Source organism: Ovis canadensis, chromosome 8 (genome assembly GCF_042477335.2).
Source record: "Ovis canadensis isolate MfBH-ARS-UI-01 breed Bighorn chromosome 8, ARS-UI_OviCan_v2, whole genome shotgun sequence".
NCBI lineage: Eukaryota > Metazoa > Chordata > Mammalia > Artiodactyla > Bovidae > Ovis > Ovis canadensis.
The window spans coordinates 68,220,080-68,243,793 of record NC_091252.1 but is presented as its reverse complement, the minus strand read 5'-3'; the positions used below and the strand labels follow the sequence as shown (position 1 = coordinate 68,243,793).

Sequence of the window (23,714 nt, the reverse complement as noted above, 5' to 3'; positions counted from 1 at the left end):
ATCAAAACATGAAACCACCTGAAATTTGACTCATACTGTTTGTAGTTGCTCTGTATGTGGGTTAATTAATATGGTATGGTAATTAGTTAATATGGTATGATAAACTGTTAGAGAACTAACTAGTCAATTCATTTTTGGAACACATCTTTTGTAACTAATAAGAGAAGTATAACTTGAATCAAGTGGATGCAATTCTACACTTTTAGTCATTTACCTGGTAAAAGAAAAATGGTTTACAATCCCAATGGCAGTCTTTCCTAAAATGCTGTGCTCCACTAGGAAGTGTTCTTTATAGAAGGAAGAGAGGGAGTGGCTTTGTATGCTCATATAGGTTTTGAGAATACTGTATTAAATAATATTAACATGTTTATACTCAGCTGCTCTGATAAGCTAAAGTGCAAGATGTATCTAGAAGGGTAGAGAATGCCACTTCAACATGACCATAACTTGTCTTTTCAAGAAATATCTATTACTGTCTAAAGAACATTATGTGAGAATATTGGAAACAACCCAAGTGTTGATCAACGGATGAATGAATATGGAAGATGTGATAGTACACACACACATATATATATGTATATGTATATGTATATAATGAGATAGTATTTAGCCATAAAAAAGAATAAAATTTTGCCATCTGCAACAAGATGGGTGGACCTGGAGTGTGCTATGTTTAGTGAAATAAGTCAGAGAAAGACAAATATGTGTTTTGTCTTCACTTATATGTAGAATCTAAAAAATGAATGAATACAACAAAATAGAAACCAACTCAAGATACAGATAAACTAGAGGGGATGGGTTGAAGGAAGGGTCAAAATAAGTGAAGGGGATTAAGAGGTACAAACTACTAGGTACAAAATAAAGAAGTCACAAGGATGTAATACACAGCACAGGAAATATAGCCAATATTTTATAATAACTTTGTACAGTATATTGGAGAAGGGCATGGCAACCCACTCCAGTATTCTTGCCTGGTGAATTCCATGGACAGAGGAGCCTGGCAGGCTACAGTCCAGGGGATTGCAAAGAGTCAGACACTACTCAGCAACTAACACACATACTTGTATAGTATATAACCTGTGGAAGTAGTGACAAATCACTAAGTTGTACAATGAAACTAATATTGTAAGTCAACCATAATTGAATTTTTTTAAAAAAAAGAAAAGGAAGCTTTATTTAATAAATAATCCTGTGAAAAAAGATTAGCTATTTGGAGACGATATGACATTAATCTTCACCTCAAATTAGCATCAATATGCTTTCTAGATGTTTAAATGTTTAGCCTAGAAGAAAACATAGGTCAGAGATCTTGAGTTTTAGACTTACTCAGTACAAAGCTAAGGCAAAAAAAAAAAAAAAGATAAAAGGTAAGCAAATTTGTCTTTGAAAAACAAACGATGTATGAATCACAAAAAAAATCCTAAACAAAATTTTTGAGGATAACAGTTGCCAAATACCTGACAGATCACAAGTTGAAATATTTATATCAAGAATTTTTACAAGCGAATAGGGAAAAGGAAAGAGACAACTTACATAAAATAAAAAAATATTTTAAATTATTCTCAACAGTAGTCAAAGAAGTACAAATTTAAATTAAGATATTATAATATTAGTGTAAAAAGTTTTACGTAAAAATTCTCAATACTGTCATCAGTGTGGAGAAACAGAAGTTCCTTGGCTGGAAGTGAGAAGGTAAAGTCCTGCAGTCCTTCTGGAATGCAATTTTGTCATTTATTTAATGTTTCTGGCTTGTAATTCCACTTCTAAAAAAGTTATCCTAAGGAAATAAACAGTAGGTGGAAAAAGACTGAGTTACAAGAATGTTCATTGCGGCTTAATTTTCAATGACAAAAATGAAAAATAGCCCATCCAACTTTATATTCATTTAATCATGCAATAATGATAATGATGGTTTATTTTATTACTAGTTAATAATAATAATAATGGCTTTTTAATAATAATATATAATGGATTACTTAATTTATTATTATAATGACAATCATATTTACCTTGTGCCAGGAATTTTCTGATGACTACAGATTAACCCATTTAATCCTTACAACAATCAACTTTGTACCACTATTTTTATACCTTTTTAGAGGTGAGGAAATTGAGATACTGAGAGGTTGAGTAACTTGCCCAAAGGCACTCAACTGGCAAGCTGCAGCGCTGGAGTCAAAGCCAGGCAGTCTGACTCCAGGGTCCACAGCCTTCACTCCTACACATATTACCTCACACTTCTACCCATAAAATGGAACATGAAATAGTCATTAAAATCTTTTCAAACTCTATTTAACGATGTGGAAACATGCTCACATTATAATTAATGGGAAATCATTACATAAAAATATACGTGTGGCTTTATCCCAATTTTGCTAACAAGCTAACTACATATGAATAAAAAAAAGTTAAAAGGAAATAAATGCAAAGGTCAAAGTAATTATCCCTACCTAGTAAGGAAGCTGTGAGCAATTTTCATTTTCACCTTTATATTTTTTAATGTTCTAGTGAAAATGTGTTATTTTTTAATCAGAGAAGAATATCAGTCATTTTTTAAGAGGAAAAAATATTGGTACATAACTAGAATAATTTGCATCCTATTGTCTTATTTGCCTTTTTTAAAAAATATTTTTGAAACATTTACTATGTGTTTGACTGTGCCAGGTCTTAGTTGCAGCATGTGGGATCCAGTTCACTGACTACAGCTGGAACCCAGGCCCTCTGTATTGGTCGGGTGGGGTCTTAGCCACTCGACCACCAGGAAGTCCCTTATTTGTCTATAACTGCATTCTCAAGCTGGTATAAATGGCCTTAAGTACACTTCAGCAATGGAAGAGCCTTAATTACGTCTTGAACACTGCCATAGTTATGGAATTTCTTCCCCATTTTTGTATCTGAAATGTTGCTTTTAGCATATTCTTCACAGTAATATTAAAGAAGACATCCCTCAAGGGTGCCATACTGCCATTGTTGAAACAAAAAAAACCTCCAGAGTTTAAAACTTCCAATTCTGCCAGCTGGGAGATAGGAAGATTTATGAAGAGAAAATGATTCTTTTTTTTTTTCCCCCCCAAAGACATCAAAACATTCCTGTCTACATCCCTTGCTATGCTTCTTTCAACCATAACCTATTACCACATCAAAAAAGAAAAAAAAAAAACTTTTCAGTTTGATTCAGAGACAGCTTGGGCTTCTAAACCAATTAAAATAGGTTTATTGCATAGAATGCTTTTCACTGAAGCCTAAACTACTAAAGACAGAAGAGATACACACATACACATATCAACCACCTCCCCATACATAAAAATCGAAAAACCTTTACATATATATCTCACTTTATCCTCAAACATCCCTTTGAGGTAATAAAGATACCAATCCTCAGGCCATTGGGAAGCATTCAAAATGAAGTTAAATTATGACTTACTTATTAAAAAAAAAACCTGAAATATTAAAGCTATTCACATACCACAGAGTTTCAAAGTCTAAAAGCTGACCACGAGTAATAAAAAGTCATGCACAAGTAAGCGAATGCAGGAATTATGGTCAAGGCGATTGCTATTTGGGGTCTGGCTAAAAGAGTTGCCATAAAGTACTGGCAAGGCTAGAATGATTTTCTCATCCTACCGGGGGTGTGGAGGGTTAAATACATCCTGAAGGCCATTTATTTGTTTACTTTTTCCAGGCGCTCTCTTTTCCTTGTCCTTTCAAACCCCACTTCCCTTAAAAACCACCCTCCAGCTCCAAGATCACTGGACATGAGTTTTTAAATCCATCAGCTAGATAAACACAGGAGTGGGTATCTGTGGCCCAGATGTGACTGTAAACACCAAGGGAGGGTATGAGTGTCAAGAACTGAGTTAGCTGCTCATGGCCTTCAGTTTGCCCAGAAGCAGAACAGACATAACAGTGCTAATTTTAACTTCTCACCTGATTCGGGATACAGACAGTGACTTAAATTTCTCTTCCCTCATGCCTAAGAAGGAACTAGCTAGGCAATCATTTAGGGAACTATGCTGTTGCTGCTGCTGCTACTACTGAATCGCTTCAGTCATGTCCGACTCTTTGCGACCCCATGGACTGTAGCCTACCAGGCTCCTCCATTCATGGGATTTTCCAGGCAAGACTACTGGAGTGGGTTGACATTTCCTTCTTCATAGGGAACTATGACACAGGTAGAATTTGATTCCAATCGAGCAGATTTAATTCAACTACTTCCTCCCCTATGATTTCAATGATTCCCTATTTCGTGAGGAATAAAATCCTCACCACCTGACCTGTCCTCAAAGAACCTCCACAATTATCTTTTGCTTCTTTCTCATATCAATACACCTGTTTAACATAGCTAACTTACAATTCCCAGAATGCACCCTGCCCCATCTTGACTCTGGGCTTTGCCACATTGCCCTTCTCCCAAGGCATCCTTCCTTCCACCTCTGCCAGCTGAATTTATCAAAAGGAACTGTAATCACCGGACTTATCTGGTGGCTCAGTGGTAGAGAAAGCACCCACCAATTCAGGAGACAAGGGTTCGATCCCTGGGTTGGGAAGATCCCCTGAAGAAGAGATATACACTACCCACTTCAGTATTCTTGCCTGTGAAATCCCACAGAAAGAGAAGCCTGGTGGGCTACAACTCATGGGGTCTCAAAAGGGTTGGACCCAACTTAATGACTAAACAACAACTGCGATCATTAACTGAGCTCCTACTTTGTGTCAGGCAGTGTTCCAAATGCTTAATAGCTACCATCACATGTGACCTTGAAACAACCCTGCATTGTTCCTCTCATTATTCTTACCCCATGAGGGAAAAATGAAGCACATATAAGTTGAAAATGTTGCCTTTAAGATCAAATCCACACAAGTTTTGGGTGTTTTTTATTTTCTTTTAGATTATACTCATTTAATTATTTTCTTTTCTTCTGTTATTGACCGTTTCTGCCTAGTTTAGGTCATTATCACAAACTGCCTACTATGACAACTCTTGCTTGGTGGGTTCTGGAGTGTAGGGAGGGTATCTCTCAAAGTGGGGTCCAGGGATCTTTGGGGTCCCTGAGATCTTTTCAGGGGTTCTGTGAAGCCGAAACTATGTTCTTAATACTGCTAAGAATTTATTTGCCTCTGTGGCATGTAATGTCACACAAAAATGATATAAGAATACTGTTGTCTTTCCTTAAATTAAGGCTTAAAGATATTTTTAGAATGGAAAATGATGCCAATTTTCTCACTATTCTTTATCTTGGAAAATAATTATTTTTATAAAGTAGTGTTTATGTTTACATGAAATGAGATTATTATTTTAAAATAAACACATACAAATTTAAATTTTTTCAAACACAATTTCCAGTGTGATAATTATTAATAAGTATAATCTAAACAAACAAGCTCAAAAGTCTCCAGTTTCACAAATATTTTCATAGGTTTCTTACTTCTTCTGAAATATTTCCACTGAGAGTCATAGATTGCCTTCTCATAATGTCACATAAAAGAGCATTTTTTTAATCTGAAGTTTTCAGTAAAATGTACTGTCTGATAAAATTCTGCAACAAAGCTGAAGTGACTGACCCAGTTGACATAGTAGCAAAGTGTCTCCCTCCCATTCAGATTGGTGCCTCAGGAAAATTATAGATGCATTCACATCATGAACCTTTGGTCAAAGCAACTTTTAAGACCTGTTTCTCTTGACGGTACCAAGAACACACATTCCTGGTTCTTTTTTGTATCCTCACGTGGTATTTAGAACTGACCTTATCCATAATCAGTACCAAATGAATTCTTTTGACTATTTTTGACTAGGAATAAATCTTGAATTGCCATAAAATATTTTTAAATGTGTATTTTCTAACAAATAATTAACATGTTAATTGCATGATTTCCATGTTCCCTTGTTCAAATAGCTCTCCTTTGCTACAGTTATGAGTTGAAAAATAATGCAATTCTACTTCATTTAAAAGATCCTATAATTCAGTCTTCATGATAATTATACACTGGGCTTGCCCAAAACAGAATAATTAATAAATTATACTGAAAAAAATAACTGAAAAATTCTATAGAGATGGTATTACACCAAGACCTGCAATGTCCTTAAAAGGGCAACATTATTTTCCAAATAATGATCTACACTCAAGACACAGCTGAATCAACATTAAAAATTAGGATGCTTACCTGAAGTTCCTGCATTGTCCAAATTGGTCGGGAAGTAACCTAAAGTATTTCCATCAGATCCAGCCAGAATCCCCAAGAGATCGTTTCAGCCAATATGAGTTGATTCTTCTTAGTTTGACACCAAAAATAACCAAAAATAAAACTAAATGGATTGCTAGGAAGAAGGGAGCAATTCCCAGATGGCGCCAGAGGTAAAGAACACTCCTGCCAGTGCAGGAGACATAAGGGACGTGGGTTTGATCTCCGGGTTAGGAATATTGCCTAGAGGTGGGCATGACTACTGACTCCAGTATTTTTGCCTAGCGAATCCCATGGATCAAGGAGCCTGGTGAGCTACAGTCCATAGAGTCACAGGGTCAGACACGACTGAAGCAACTTAGCATACATGCACATGAAGAAGGGAAGGAAGATCCTAGCACTACAAAAACTCCTTGAACTTTAACCCATTTTAAATGTGGTTACTTTTGCCAACAAACTTATACATCCTCAGTTATTATCAAGAAACATGGACCTAAAACTTTTCCTACAGGAAGTTTAATGTGAACCAATTAAGACCTACATTGAGACCTAATAATCTAGCTCCAGATATCTCTGGGTAACACCGTTAGTTTGTGTTATTTCCCTGTATATCAAAAGGCAAATTTTTAATTTTTTTAATTAAAAAAATTTTAGATTTAATTACTTTGCATTTATAACCTTACCTTAACCTGTTTTCTCATATCATTTCAACAGATATACAATAGTAAATTAAATATATGCCAGGGAGTATGCTAGATTTAGGGTAATCAACAGTGAACAAAACCACCATGGTGACTGCCTTCATGAAGTTCACATATTACATTAGATGCAAAGATCACAAATATATAAGTAAAAACTATGATATATACCATACAAGGGAAATCTGGGCTGTTTCAGCATATATACATAGAACCTAACGAATGTCTATCTTTCTAGTAGCGTTTATTTATATTATGCACAAAGATGCTAATATAATACATACTTTTTGATGTTCACGTTACTATATTACTAATTATTATTAGCAGTCATTTCCTCACACGCCTGCTTGACTCATTTTCCTCAAGCAATGTTTTCATATGTCACTCCTCTACTCTGAAGTTTATACCTTCTTTTCTACCTTCATCTATTCATTCATTCATTCAATCAACAAATATTTTATGTGCTTTCTCTACAGGTGGGGAATTATGATAGACACTGGGGAAACAGATTAAAGACATAATCCCTGCCTTCTGAACAAATAGATCAAAAGTTATATCTACTGGTGAAGGTGATATTTCAAATTCTAAAAGATGATGCTATGAAAGTGCTGCACTTAAAATGCCAGCAAATTTGGAAAACTCAGCAGTGGCCACAGGACTGGAAAAGGTCAGTTTTCATCTCAATCCCAAAGAAAGACAATGACAAATAATGTTCAGACCACCACACAATTGCACTCATCTCACACACTAGCAAAGAAATGCTCCAAATTCTCCAAGCCAGGCTTCAAGAGTTCATGAACCATGAACTTCCAGATGTTCAAGCTGGATTTAGAAAAGGCAGAGGAACCAGAGATCAAATTGCAAACATTCGCTGGATCATCAAAAGAGCAAGAGTTCCAGAAAACCATCTATTTCTGCTTTATTAACTACACCAAAGCCTTTGATTGTGTTGATCAGAATAAACTATGGAAAATTCTTCAAGAGATGGGAATATCAGTCCACCTGACCTGCCTCCTGAGAAATCTGTATGCAGATCAAGAAACAACAGTTAGAACTAAACATGGAATAACAGACTGGTTCCAAATATGGAAAGGAGTATGTCAAGGTTGTATATTGTCACCCTGTTTATTGAACTTATATGCAGAGTATATCATGCGAAATGCCAGGCTGGATGAAGCACAAGCTGGAATCAAGATTGCTGGAAGAAATATCAATAACTTCAGATATGTAGATGACACCACCCTTATGGCAGAAAGTGAAGAAGAACTAAAGAGCCTCTTGATGAAAGTGAAAGAGGAGAGTGAATAAACTGGCTTAAAACTCAGCATTCAGAAAACTAAGATCATGGCATCTGGTCCCATCACTTCATGGAAAGTAGATGGGGAAACAATGGAAAGAGTGATAGACCACTTTGGGGGGCTCCAAAATCAGTGCAGATGGTGACTACAGCCATGAAATTAAAAGACGCTTGCTCCTTGGAAGAAAAGCTATGACCAACCTAGACAGCTTATTAAAAAGCAGAGACCTTTGCCAACAAAGGTCCATTTAGTCAAAGCGATGGTTTTTCCAGTAGTCATGTATGGATATGAGAGTTGGATTATAAAGAAAGCTGAACGCCAAAGAATTGATGCTTTTGAACTGTGGTGTTAGAGAAGACTCTTGAGAGTCCCTTGCACTATAAGGAGATCCAACCAGTCCATCCTAAAGGAAATCAGTCCTGAATATTCATTGGAAGGACTGGAAGGACTGATACTGAAGCTGAAACTCCAATATTTTGGCCACCTGATGTGAAGAACTGACTCATTTGGAAAGAGTCTGATGCCAGTAAAGACTGAAGGTGGGAGGAGAAGGGGACGACAGAGGATGAGATGGCTGGATGGCATCACCGACTTGATGGACATGAGTTTGAGCAAGCTTTGGGAGTTGGTGATGGACAGGGAAGCCTGGCATGCAGCAGTCCATGGGGTCGCAAAGAGTCAGACATGACTGACTGATTGAACTGAACTGAACTAAGGGTGATAAGAGGTAGGCACAGAATGCCTTGGATGAGCTTGGGACTGACAGTTAACCCTCCTAAGGTAGAGTATTTCGGGGATATTAGAAAGTTACTAGCACTGCACAGGTTCTAGGATGATACAGACCTGAACAAAGCACTATGTCCACCCTTGAGAACTTAATAAGCAAAATAGAAGGAAACTTATATCGGCCCCTCCTGGGTTTCCCTGGTGGCTCAGATGGTAAAGAATCTGCTTGCAAGGCAGGAGACCTGGGTTTGATCCCTCAGTCAGGAAGATCCCCTGGAGAAGGTAATGGCAACCCATTTCAGTATTCTTGCCTGGAGAATTCCATGGACAGAGGAGCCTGACAGGTTATAATCCATGGGGTTGCAAAGAGGAGGACACAACTGAGCAACTAAAACTAACACTTTATACTTGCCTCCCTACCAATGGCAATAGCCTCCATTTATCTTCTAAGTCCCCGTTTATATTTGCTTCCTTCCTGAAATCTTGAATGACCATCCTCCCTTGAAACATATATGATCTCTTCTGACTCAAAGGCCAAGAGGGTCCTTCATGCTGATCCAACTTAACATCTTTAATTTACAATAAGGATAGAAAGGTCACAGTAGTGTCTGCAGAAGGATTCACAGCTAGCTATGTATGAGCAGGGTCCAAATCAGATTCGAGGTCCTGGCTTATGGGCATTTTACCATCAATATCACAACACTGTCTCTTAATTCTTTTCTATGATGTTTTATTATTAACAGTTTCATGACTATGCATGTTATTTCTCCTGAAAAACTTCAATCTCATGTGCAAGAACCATATCTTATGTATATTTTGCCCTCTAAAAGCAATCTCAATACAGCATAGCCCTGAGCTCATGGTTAATACTTGTAAGTACCAACTGGTTTAAATTAAATCAGAAAAATACAATTTTTAAAAGCATTTTTTTAATTGAGGGGACAAGCTGCTAAGATAGTGAGTATATCCTGGCAATGATTATCAAAAAACTAGAAGCCAAGGAAGTATAGAGACCACAGTACACATTTTGCATAGTGTTAGATGTGAGTTTGTGACTTTCCCTGCTCTTTTTGACTGATGTGAAGGTGAGTGTGACATCACTCTTGAAATGTAATTTTAGAGTCGCTGATAAAAAAAAATAAAATATTTTCATTATCAAATCAAATGTTCACCTCTTCCAAAAGATTTTTCTTGTTATCAATATCCTTTGCTTTTCAGAGTTTAGAGAACTTGATTATGGCTTTTGATGCATGTTACAACATGGGTGCAACTTGAAAACATCATCCTAACTGAAATAAGCCAGACATAAAAGGATAACTGTTGTACAATTCTACTTACATGAGTATAGTCAAATACAAAGAGATAGAAAGTAGAATAGTGGTTACCAGGGACTGGGAAGAGGAGAAAACGGCTTACATGCATGAGTGCTAAGTTGCTTCTGTCATGTCTGACTCTGATATACTATGGACTATAGCCCATCAAGCTCCCTTGTCTACTGGATTCTCCAGGCAAGAATACTGCAGTGGGTTGCAATGCCCTTCTCTAGGGGATCTTACCAACTCAGGGATTGAACTCATGTCTCTTTTGTCTTCTGCATTTGCAGGCGGATTCTTTACCCCTAGCACCACCTGGGAAGCCCAAGGAGTTACACAGTTCAGTGAATACAGAGTTTCAGTAGAGGAGGTTTAAAAAGTTCTGGAGATAGATAATGATGATGGTTGCACAATAATGTAAAGAATGCCACTAAACTATACACTTAAAATGGTTAAAAAACAAAAGTAAATTGCATAATTATATATTTCTACCAGAATAATATAATTAAATGACAGGAATTATGATGAAAGCCAGGAGGAATAAAGTAGGCATTTTAACTCTTTGGAAGTAACCTTTTTGTTTTATTCCCTTGTCCATCATCATGTAGACACAACCTCTGAGGGTGTGTTACTGATGAGCATAACAGATTCCCTAATATATTTTCATAATGGCTTTTCAACAATGAATTTTTTTAATTGTCAAGAGACTAGACAGATGTTTTATGTTTAACCAAAGACATTAGGATCTATTTTACAGAATAGAAGTTGGACCTCGGGAATTTGGTTCACATTTTTTTTTCCATTTAGAAGTCTTTTATTTCCTCTTTGGATTATCAGTTTTACTATCACCTTCCATAATTCATTTTGGGTGCAATAGGCCACACATTTTATCTGGAGCTCATTCTTGTGGGATGAAGCACTATCAAAGCTGTGGACTTTTGAAATATGCTCAATATTCAATATAATGTATTTATTACACATATAAAAATACTGGCCTCTCTAGCAATGGGAGAAATATTTTCCAATCAGATAATCTCTCAATGGGAATAAAACAGATATATACTAGGATTTTCCTAGAAACTAAAGAAATAGCTGGATTTTTTTTCAGGCATTCCAAAAACAGTTTTGCTAATCATAAAAAATTAACCTATTTTTTGGTCCATGAGATTCTTCAGGCAAGAATACTGGAGTGGGTTGCCATGACCTCCTCCAAGGGATCTTCCTGACCCAGGGAACAAACTCGTTTCTCTTATGTCTCCTGCATTGAAAGGCAGGTTCGTCACCTCTAGCACCACCTAGGAAGCCTTGGAAGGTATCTATTTATCTATTTCAAGTAATAATTGGAAATAGTGTCAGTAAATGCTAGTTCAGTTTTAGTAACTGATTGCTATTAGCATTGACACAATGGACACAAGACTTTTAAAAATATAATAATAATAACAATGATAGTGAAAAGGGTCTCTTCACTTTTACAGTAGATCATAAGCGGAATGCTGCTGCTACTGCTAAGTTGTTTCAGTCGTGTCCAACTCTGTGCGACCCCATAAACGGCAGCCCACCAGGCTCCCCCGTCCCTGGGATCCTCCAGGCAAGAACACTGGAGTGGGTTGCCATTTCCTTCTCCAATGCATGAAAGTGAAAAGTGAAAGTGAAGTCACTGAGTCGTGTCCAACTGTATTATGTAAAAGCATTCCACTTTCATAACCCTAATCCTAACAGATCAGAATGAATAAATGAACCTGAAGTGTTATCAATACACAACTTTGTCTCCCTTTTAGGATCTATATAGAAACACACACACACACAAAACCACAAAACAGAGATGAGGAGGTTATGGGGAAAGTTTCTTCATGCCCTTTGTGCCACACCTTGTTCTAAGTAAAAGAAAAAACAAACAACAAAAAATTCTGAATGGGGCTGAAGAAATCTGAAAGCATTAACACACACACATATACACACATACTGTCTTAAACATAGTGATAGATTTTGAAATTGGAATGCTCCATTTCAAGAGCTTAATATATCTGAAAGGCCCTTTCAGGTGAGGTTGAGGACTTTAAAAAACTCAGTTTTTACCAAGTGACAGAATCACTACCACTTGGGCATATTATGCTCTCAAGTCAGGATGGCTTTAATTCTTGACTCTTCTATTTGCTATCAGTGTGACGTTAGAAAAGTTATTTCATTTCCTTGTGCCTCAGTCTTAATAATCTGTGAAAGATGGTGCCTACCTAATATTGTTATTGAAGAGGAACAACTGAATTAATATACATTGAACACTTAGAACTATATCTGGCACATGGTAAGCATGCATCAAATGCTGTTACTACTATTATTTAAAATGTTTCTACATAGGTGGAACATTTCCAAATACCCTTATGAACTGGAATCTGTAAACAAATTCGTGATTTCTATAAATTCAATTGACAGAAAATTTTAGGAATATGTCCAATTTGTATTGAGTAGAGTTATAGGTTGTTCTCTTTATGCACAGCTCCTGAATAGTAAGAAATGTTTGACTTTGAAAGCTAGGAATTTTAATTTCACACAAGATATCTTTGGGGGGCCAAAATACAAAATTAACTTTCAGGGGATTCTGTGTCATATAATGTTCCCCTCTGAAAATATCGAGAAAGGAACAATTCTTTTTTCTGGGTGACTTAGTCACCTGCTTAAAGTCAGACTCAGTGAATCTTATGAGGTGACTTTCAGTCCAATTATTCTGTTTTTATATGGGGTTTAGTAATCAGGCTGTTATGAGGGTTTCTCTCTAGACTTCCCTTTTTAGAGGCCTTATGAAGGCTTTCTTTAGTTTTCCCTCCCTCTACCTAATACTATTTCTTGGAGAATGGATAGCATTTTGACATCAGAATTGACTGTTTCCAGGGCCTCTTGTGGTTAAGAAGATCTTGCTATGGTGGGCCAGGCCCAGGCCTCCACAAAGAGGTAGACCATAAAGAAGGCTGAGAACTGAAGAATTGATGCTTTTGAAATGTGGTGTTAGAGAAGACTCTTGAGAGTCCCTTGGACTTCAAGGGGATCAAACCAGTCAATCCTAAAGGAAATCAATCCTGAATATTCATTGGAAGGACTAATGCTGAAACCAAAGGTTCAATACTTTGGCCACCTGCTGCAAAGAGCTGATTTATTAGAAAAAAAATCCCTGATGTTGGGAAATATTAAAGGCAGGATAAGAAGGGGACACCAGAAGGTGAGATGGTTGGGTGGGATCACCAAGTCAATGGACATGAGTTTGAGCAAGTTCCAGAAGATGGTGAAGGACAAGGACGCCTGGTGTGCTATAGTCCACGGTATGTAAAGAATCAGACATGACTGAGCATCTGAACAACAACAACAAATAGTAACCATTTACTATTCTATAAATAGTAGAATACTATTCTATAAATAGAATTCTATTCTATAAATAGGCCAAATTCTATAAAGGACATAACATCCTAGTATTACCCAGGGAGTTCACAATCTACACTACTGCTGGCTGTAAGAGCTAGAAGCTGTCACCTGATAATTTTCTGCATTTGAAGGTAATCCAATGGAAAACGACTTCCTATCAAGACTGTTAATCCAACCAGCAATACCTCCTTGAGAACAGTCATTCAGATGACATTTTTACCACTGCAATGATAGCATTAAGGGGCTACAGTATAGAAAACAAATCGATCCTAAAAATGCCACAGATTCCAAGAGAATCAGAGTGCTTGCTTATTTACCACATGACAATCACAGTCTGTGATGGCCTAGAGCTTGTCCCTTGGGTCATGCCTTGGACCATTAGCTGTCTATGTCCCTCAAATTAACCTATAAAGGGGCATTACGCTGCTGAAGCACAGGGCAAATCTGAATCAAATCTCTATTGAGACCCAAAGTGGAAAATTATGAACCCCCACCTCTTCTCTCAACTTTTCCCCCCTTTTAAATTTCCAGGACATTAACAAAAAGTTCTTTTATTAGTATTATTTCATGTTGTCCCTCTGGCTCTTCTCTCCCCCTTTACCTCCCCACCAAGTCTAAAACACTAGGGATCTCTGGCCTCAAGGGTGCTAGCCTGTTACCTTAGAGACTGTTTCTTTACAAGGCAATAGAGTACAGAAGGCATGCCTTTGCTGCTTACCTTGGCAACCATGAATTGCTGAATGCTGTTCTCATGAATGCAAGTCATTCACTGCCATCTGGACATGCCCACAGGTATAAACATTTTTTCATGAAAGGACCAGGGAATACGCATTGCATCAATAAATCACTTGAATGACAAACAAAGCCATCCCATATGTTGGAAAAGCTATATAACATTAAAATTATAGAAGTCTCCCATGGCATTACTTCCAGGCAAGGTCAAACATTCAGTTTAGATATCATTCAGCCTTATCAGGCAAACAGCATGAATCAGGTTGGGGAATGAAATATGAAGAAGGGGGTGGAAAGAGGCTGTCACTGTAAAATGGAAGACCACTGAGCTTGACCCAAGAGTAAATACACTATCTCAAAGAGTCTAGGAGAGCTTATTCATTTCTCACTAGTATTTCTCTAGGTGGAAACCAAGAGTAGGCTTTTTCCTCCCCCTTGGCTCTGTGAAATAAGATCGGCATTTACCCCATTCAAAGGCATTTTTATGTTCCTCACAGACAAAAATTACAGAAGAAATTCTTAGCATATTTATAAAAGCACAGATCTTGTACTTCATTGGGGGTCAGATGTGGGGAAGAGGGTGTAACAAGGGCTCTCTTATGTTTTCCTATAAACAAAGTTGCTATGAACCTTGGAAGTAGTCATATTTAGCCTTAAACTTCAATTCTTCCAAGTGTCAACTTTTTAATTTGGATTTGTGAAACTTTACTGCAAAAGACTTTAATAATTTACTAGTTCCTCATATATGATGTCCTTTATACATCTATATCATGCTCATTCACACACACACACACACACACACACACACACACACACACAGAAGGAAAATATACAGTTCTAGCCACACTCAGGCTTACATGTGCCCAGTCATGTCTGGCACTTTGAAACCCCATGGACAGTAGTCTGCCAGGCTCCTCTGTCTGTGGGATTTTACAGGCAAGAATACTGGAGTGAGTTGCCATTTCCTTCTCTTCACAAGCTTATATAACCAAAATAAAATTTCTCCCATGAACCAAGGCTTCCCATGGAAAGAGAAGAGGGGGAGAAATCTTAGCCAAAAAAACTGCTGGGATATTCCTAATATGACAAACAAGGGCACAGGGAAGGAAAAGCCAAGATTGGTGGGCACAGGACAAACAGGTGTCAGAGTTTTCCTAATTTTGCCACTTTTGAAGAAGATACATCTTCTAAAAATCATTAGGGACCAATGAAAGAACCAGGGAGAGAGGTAAATTTCTACAAAAATTACATCACTCCTACTAACACCCCTGCCACAACCACTGATTAATCTGGTCTGGTCTCAAACATGACTTGGGATGGAATTGGGAACTCTGGAACAACACAGCCTCTTGCCATAACACGACGTGATATTTTTTTTCCTTCCTTGGCGATAAAGTTTTCCAGTTCCGTAAAAATCTTTGTTTACCAGATATAAAAATGTTCACTTTCAAGCTGTCAAGTTGACCTTGAGCTTTTTCTTCTCTCCCTTCCCCCTCCGCCTTTTGCCCTTAAAAGTTCAGGATGTCTCCAGCAGTAACTGTTACATTCTGTCTAGCAAGCCTGGATTGCGGACAGTGATCTAAGCTCGGAAAAAACATGGAGTTCACCCAAAAATTGAGAGAGACATGCTCTCGCCCCAGCCGCCAGCTCATAGGTTTCAAAGCTCTGGGACAGACCTCATGAACAGCTCGGGACTCTAGCGTGTAAGGTGGCAGCGCCAATGCAAACACAGAAAACACTTCAGCAGGTATAAACAGCAGCCACACACCAGGCCAGGCCCCAGAAGGCAGGCCATGAAAGGGAAGAAGCCAGGCCACCGGCCCCTGCCTGCGTCACTCTGCTTAAGCCTTCTCCTGCGTCTGGGGATGCATGGAAAAAGAGAAACTTCCCATTTGGACTGAACTTTGAGGAAATGAGAAGTCTCACATTAAGTGAATATAGAAATAGCTTTCCTCTTGGAAAGAGAAAAGTCTTGCTGATGTGTATACACATACACACACACACACACACACACATACACACACATCTCTGCAACAGTAAGTCACCTACGATCATTTTGATTTTTTGAACACAGCAAAATTCACCTTTGAAAGAGGAAAATAAAACCATTTTTTTCTCCTTTGGAGATTTTGCTCATTGACCTTAAAATATGCTCAGCGTTCATACTTCAAGGACCCACTGCACTCTTTTAAAACACATTTGGTTTTCAGTATATTCACATCTACTGGTCTCAGGCTTTCAACACTGACACAGTTACTAATCTCAGTGGTTCCAGTTCAGTATTTAGGACTGTGCACTTGGAGAGCAACAGGGAATGGCCCCACCACTCAAAGTGAAGATCATTAAGCTTTCTGTACATGAAGGTACATGAAGGGCATTACCACTGCCCACTAAAGTTTTAAAGCTGGACTGTCAACCACTATAGACATTACTCATTTACATAACAATTTTATAATAAGATGTATATTCAATTCCCCTGAATTTATTACTAATCTATCTTCTTACAAAAGGAATTATTTTTAAGTTCATACAGTGCCATATGTTAATCATATCTCTGAAAAACTGAAAGAAGAAAAAATAAAGCTCCATCTGATGCTGAAAAATAAAACCCCAAATAACAGGGTATATGTGTATATATTCGCCACCCAAGTTACAAATGACAAGATGGGACCTGCTCAAATTTGGAAAAATTTTTGTAAGGCCATGCAGAGAATTTTGATTATCAGCTATGACTGGAGCTCAGTAGAAGAACTAAGCTTTGGTCCATGTGGGGACTGGCATCTGTCCTTCTTAGTTACCAAAATTTGAAAATCTATGAAGTACTTATAATAGGCTCATTGGCTTCTTTCTTAATTCCATTGATTAATTTAACAGTAACTTGTCCTTAATAACACTAATTAGACTTCATAATAAAGTGACCCTTACCTTGGTTTTGAACACTCTTGAATGACTTTTCAAAGCTGGATGAAGCCATTTGGACCTAAAATAAAAAGGGTTAGTGTAATGAGATATTTTTCCATTTATGGATATACAGAGTTTATCAACTTTATAAAACTCTAAAAGGATTCTTTTCTTTTTGATGTATTTGTAATTTTAAAATAATTTGCACTTCTTAGACTCACTTATTTGCTGTGTAATTGCTTTACTAATACCTATAGTGTGGAGCCAGTCTTAGAGATCCTGCAGCTGCTGCTAAGTCACTTCAGTCATGTCCAGCTCTGTTCGACCCCACAGACGGCAGCCCACCAGGCTCCGCCATCCCTGAGATTCTCCAGGCAAGAACACTGGCGTGGGTTGCCATTTCCTTCTCCAATGCGTGAAAGTGAAAAGTGAAAGTGAAGTCGCTCAGTCATGTCAGACTCTTCGCGACCCCATGGACTGCAGCCTACCAGGCTCCTCCGTCCTTGGGATTTTCCAGGCAAGAGTACTGGAGTGGGTTGCCACTGCCTTCTCCGCTTAGAGATTCTAGTTTAGTAAAATTTAACATCTTATCCTACATTGGCAGGCAGGTTCTTTACAGCTAATGCCACCTGAGAAGCGCCAAATGTGCAATACATTATGTTAATAAGTTATGTTCTCTCAACAAAGAGCAAGAGAGTAGAAGAAATACACTAAATGTTGCCCTGCTTTTTACTTGGCTTTCTCCGTTGCCCAAGTCCTCCTCTAGGATCAAGATAGAAACCTAGATTTATTGAGTCCAACCTACATCAAGCATTTTGGGAGCTTGTTTACATATATACCTATCATTTCTTTTCTTGCTCATAACAAAGCTATGCTTGTATACATTGTTATCTTCCTATTTTAGATGTAGAACAGATTCATAGGATAAAGTATTCTCATTAGCATACTGTCAGTAAATGATGGAGCCAGAATTCCAATCTAGTTATTCTAAGAGCTGAGGTCTTTCCAAAACATCATGTTCAATTCTTTATTCTAGACTTTGATATGCTCACATCTACCATGGCTGTGATAAGACATAAACAATTTATACATAAATAAAGTATAAAGTTTCTTTATCAGCTACTAACAAAAAAACACCATGTTAAGGTTGGAACATTAAAAGTATTTCCATTAAAGACAGGAAAAGACATAAACATATGTTATCAACATGGTTGTTCAACTCGATTCAGGAGATTCTGGTGAATGCAAAAAGATGGCAATAAAAGTATACACACTGGAAAGAGACAAGTCATTTTTGCAGACATTATGACTATACACCAAGAAAATTTATGAGAATCAAATAAAAATTCATTTCAGTAAGTTCCTCGTGCTTAAGACAAATTTTTAAAGTCTTTACTTTTTAATACAATTTTTAAAGGTTACTTTCCATTTGCTAAGTCACTTCAGCTGTGTCCAACTCTTTGTGACCCCATGGACTGTAGACTGCCAGCTTCTCTGTCCATGGGATTCTCCAGGCAAGAATACTGGAGTGGGTTGCCATTTCCCTCTTGAACTTTCCATTTAGTTATTTCAAAATACTGGCTATATTCCCCACATTGTACAATACATCCTTGAGCCTATCTTACACCCAACAGTTTGTACCTCCCATTTTCCCATCCCTATATTGTCCTTCCCAACCACAACTGGTAACTATTAGCTTGCTCTCTGTATCTGTGACCCTTTTTTTGTTGTTGTTATTGAACTAGCTTTTGCATTTTTTAGAGTCCACATACAAGTAATATCATACAATATTTGTCTTTCTCTGCCTTATTTCACTCAGCATAAGATAAATATTTTTAATAGTTAACAGTTTTTCTTTTTATACTAAAAATAACTGGCTACTGGAATAGCTGGAAAATTTCCATTCACACCAGCAAAAATAATTTAAATGCCTAGAAATAGGTTTAGCATAAATGGAGCAAAACTTACATAAAAAAGAACTATAAAATATTAATGAATTACACACAAAAAGACCTGAATAAATAGAATTACATTGTTCCAGGATAAAAAGTCTCATTATTATAAAAAATGTAAATTGCCTCCAAATTAATCTATAAACACAATGCATTCCCAATAAGATTGAGGTAATAGTTTGAAAATTCAAATGTGTACATCCTTAAACCCATCAATCTACTTTTTGGTAGCTTCTTAGAAAAATGTGAATAAAAAGTATGTCTCAAAGTTTCATGACAGTTTTGTTATATTGAAAAGTGGCAATATCCTAAAGGTCAGTCAATAGGCTAACCATCAGATAATAAAGTATACCTATACAGTGGAACTCCCAGTGGCAAATAAAAGGAATAAAGAAGATATTTCTATATGGACATGGATAGATCTCAAAATTGAGATGCTGAGGGAAAACATATGTTGTATATCATTCAAGTTTTTTTTTTTAAAAAAAAGGATATTTTAAAAAATTAGAAGAGTAGTATAAAGAAGTCTATACTTAACTGGTGGCTCAGATGGGAAAGAATCCGCCTGCAGTGCACAAGACCCAGGATCAGTCCCCAGGTCAGGAAAATCACCTAGAGAAGGGAATGGCAACCCACTCCAGTATTGATCTAGAGAACTCTATAGACAGAGGTGCCTGGTGGGCTACAGTTCATGGAGTCACGAAGAGTCAGATACAACTAAGTAACTAACACCATGGTTGCCCAGACCATACATCTGTGAAACAGTAGAAAATATATACACTGTTCTCTGCCTCTGGTTCCTGATACAGAGCTTTCAAATCCCTCGGAATTTCCTGGGTGATAGGAGTCTGTTTTGTTCTCACGAGGCAACTCTTTGTGGGCTCTGTAATAGCTTGAGAATGGGGGCTGGACAGCAGAAAGATCAAATTGTGATCATAAGTTTGGTACTTTAAGCCTTCACCAACACCCTCCCCCCACCAACATTTTCCAGAAGTGAAGAGTACTAAGTTTGAATTAATGATCAACCATGCCTAGATAATGAAGTCTCCATAAAAATCCCAGAAGTACAGGGTTCAGAGAACTTCCAGGATGGTGAACACATTCACATGCTAGGAAGGTAGGACACCCTAACTTCACAGGGACAGATACAAGTATGCCTGGGACTCTTCTGAACCCTACCCTCTGCACCTCTTCATCTGGCCATTCATCTGTATCCTTTGAAAGTGAAAGTGTTAGTCATCCAACTTTTTGCAACCCCATGGACTGTAGCACACCAGGCTCCTCTGTCCATTGAATTCTCCAGGCAAGAGTACTGGAGAGGGTAGCCATTCCCTTCTCCAGGGGCTCTTTCCAACCTAGGGATCAAACCCAGGTCTCCCGCATTGCAAGCAGATTCTTTACCATCTGAGTCATCAGGGAAGCCCACCCTTTACTAATCCTTTCTAATAAACCAGCAAACATGAATAAATGTTTCCTTGAGTTCTGTGAGTCATCCTAGCAAGTCACTGAACTGAAGGAAGGGGTCCTAGTAATCCCAATTTATAATTGGTAAGTCAGAAGCAAAAGTGATGACCTGGGCTATGAATAAAGTCTGAATTAGGGGGAAGCAGTTTTGCAGGACCCATAACCTTAACTCATGGGATCTATAATAATTCCAATTAGTGTCAGAATTTAACTGAATTGTAGGACACTCAGTTGGTATCACAGAATTGCTTTGTGGTGAGGTAAACATCACACATGTTGTGGTCATATGTAAAGTATTCTGTAAGGAGAAGGAAAAAGAGTTCTTCCAAGACAACATCAAACTGGAAAAGGACTGGAACATTTGGAAAAGGGAGCCAATATAAATATTATCTGCCTCTTTTACAAAAGAATATATTACATATGTAACTTCTAAAAGATTTAATGTTAATTCTCCCAAATTTAACTAAAAATTCAATGCAATACTAAACAAAATTCCATACATTTTCTTTTTAGAAGCTGACAATTGATCATCTGAAAAAAACATGCTGAAATGCAATCAAAACATTTTTATAAAAGAGTAAAGAGGGAAAATTCCTTTAACAGACCACACATATGTACTAAAAGTTAAAATAATTAAGATAATGTGGTACTGATCCATAAAAATGCTGATAGATCAAAGGAATTTTACAGGGAGTCTGAAAATAGATTCATGCATATTAATTGAGATCGTACTGGTTAAAAGCAGCATTCTAACTCTAATTTTTTAAAGCAAAACAGAACGTGCATCAAAAAAACCCAAAAAGTGTAAAAAAGAACAATCCATATACATGCATAACCTTAACAACATTACTTACAATAACCAAAAGGTGGAAGCAACCCAGGTGTCCATCAACAGATAAATGGATACACAAAAATATGGAATGTTCATACAATGAAATATTACTTAGCCTTAAAAAGGAAATAAATTCTGACACATATACAGTATAGATATATATTTTACCATAAAAAAAAATCCAAAGGCAAAGCAGATGTATTTGGTATTACTGAATAACTAGAATCAAGAAGTCCATCATAGCCCAGTCTTTCTTTCCATTCCTTTTCATTGAATTTCTCTACATTTTGATTTTATTTTTCTTTACTACAAAGTACATTTTCTCACATGGTAGAAAAAAACAGATGTCAAGTAGCCCCTAAGTTTTACACTCAGAGCTTCACATTTTCTCTGGTTCCAAGCCCAAAACCTCAAAGAACGGACTCATTGACAACAACTCTAAACAGGTACCCACAATGAACCAATTAAATATGACTTCAAGGATAGAGTCACAGTGAACCAAGAGAGCCAGACATCCTGGAGTGCGATGTCAAGTGGGCCTTAGGAAGCATCACTATGAACAAAGTTAGAGGAGATGGAATTCCAGTTGAGCTATTTCAAATCCTAAAAGATGATGCTGTGAAAGTACTGAACTCAATAGGCCAGCAAATTTAGAAAACTCAGCAGTGGCCACAGGACTGGAAAAGGCCAGTCTTCATTTCAACCCCAAAGAAAGGCAATGCCAAAGAATGCTCAAACTACCGCACAACTCCACTCGTCTTACACGCTAGCAAAATAATGCTCAAAATTCTCCATGCCAGGCTTCAACAGTACACGAACCATGAACTACCAGATGTTCAAGCTGGTTTTAGAAAAGGCCAGAGATCAAATTGCCAATATCCGTTGAATCATCGAAAAAGCAAGAGTTCCAGAAAAACATCTACTCCTGCTTTATTGACTATGCCAAAGGCTTTGACTGTGTGGATCACAATAAACTGCGGAAAATTCTGAAAGAGATAGGAATATCAGATCACCTTACCTGCCTCTTGGGAAATCTGTATGCCGGTCAAGAAGCAGCAGTTAGAACTGGACATGGAACAAAAGACTGGTTCCAAATTGGGAAAGGAGCACATCAAGGCTGTATATTGTCATCCTGCTTATTTAACTTATACGCAGAGTACATCATGAGAAACGCTGGGCTGGATGAAGCACAAGCTGGAATCAAGATGGCTGAGAGAAATATCAGTAACCTCAGATGTGCAGATGACACCACCTTTATGGCAAAAAGTGAAGAAGAACTTGATGAAAGTGAAAGAGGAGAGTGAAAAAGTTGGCTTAAAGCTCAACATTCAGAAAACTAAGATCATGGCATCAGGTCCCATCACTTCATGACAAATAGATGTGGAAACAATGGAAACAGTGACAGACTTCATTTTTTGGGGCTCCTAAATCAGTACAGATGGTGACTGCAGCCATGAAATTAAAAGATGCTTGCTCTTTGGAAGAAAAGTTATGACCAACCTAGACAGCATATTAAAAAGGAGAGACATTACTTTTCCAACAGGGGTCCATCTACTGAAAGCTATGGTTTTTCCAATAGTCATGTATGATGGTGAGAGTTGGACTATAAAGAAATCTGAGTGCCAAAGAATTGATGCTTTTGAACTGTGGTATTGGAGAAGACTCTTGAGAGTCCCTTGCACTGCAATGAGATCCAACCAGTCCATCCTAAAGGAAATCAGGATGAATATTCACTGGAAGGACTGATGCTGATGCTGAAGCACCAATACCTTGGCCACCTGATGTGAAGAACTGACTCATTGGAAAAGCCCCTGATGCTGGGAAAGATTGAAGGCGGGAGAAGAAGGGGACAACCGAGGATGAGATGGTTGGATGGTATCACCAACTCAATCAACATGAGTTTGAGTACACTCTGGGAGTTGGTGATGGACAGGGAGGCCTGGCATGCTGCAGTTCATGGGGTCACAAAGAGTTGGACACAAATGAGCAACCAAACTGAACTGAACCAAGATGGTGGCCACCATATCACTGATGGAAAAAGTATGCAAATTTTTTTTAAACATTTGAAATTAGCAAATCACAAAAAAGTATATAACAACTATACTTGATAAAAATATACAGAAATGTCTAACCTCTGATCATGATGGAGTAATTTGTATCTGACCAGTACTTGTACCAAGAACATCTAAATAAGATTGATAAAATGC

General features: G+C 37.6%; 1 long non-coding RNA gene across 10 annotated transcripts in view; it reads right to left on the bottom strand.

Annotated features, from left to right (window-relative positions):
• Positions 1 to 1,145: 1,145 nt before the first annotated feature.
• The window catches only part of LOC138444863 (uncharacterized), an 87,998-nt gene continuing 65,429 nt past the window's right edge, over positions 1,146 to 23,714 (bottom strand). For 6 of the 10 annotated variants that reach the window (XR_011258616.1, XR_011258617.2, XR_011258619.2 and 3 more), the window contains 3 exons: positions 17,284 to 17,338; positions 6,163 to 6,270; positions 1,146 to 1,777 (listed from right to left, as the gene is read on the bottom strand). This is a non-coding gene — a long non-coding RNA (uncharacterized lncRNA). Of the gene's footprint in view, positions 1,778 to 6,162; positions 6,271 to 14,344; positions 14,474 to 17,283; positions 17,339 to 23,714 lie in introns of all 10 variants that reach the window. The other 4 variants (XR_011258623.1, XR_011258621.2, XR_011446629.1 and 1 more) reach the window with 3 other exon arrangements.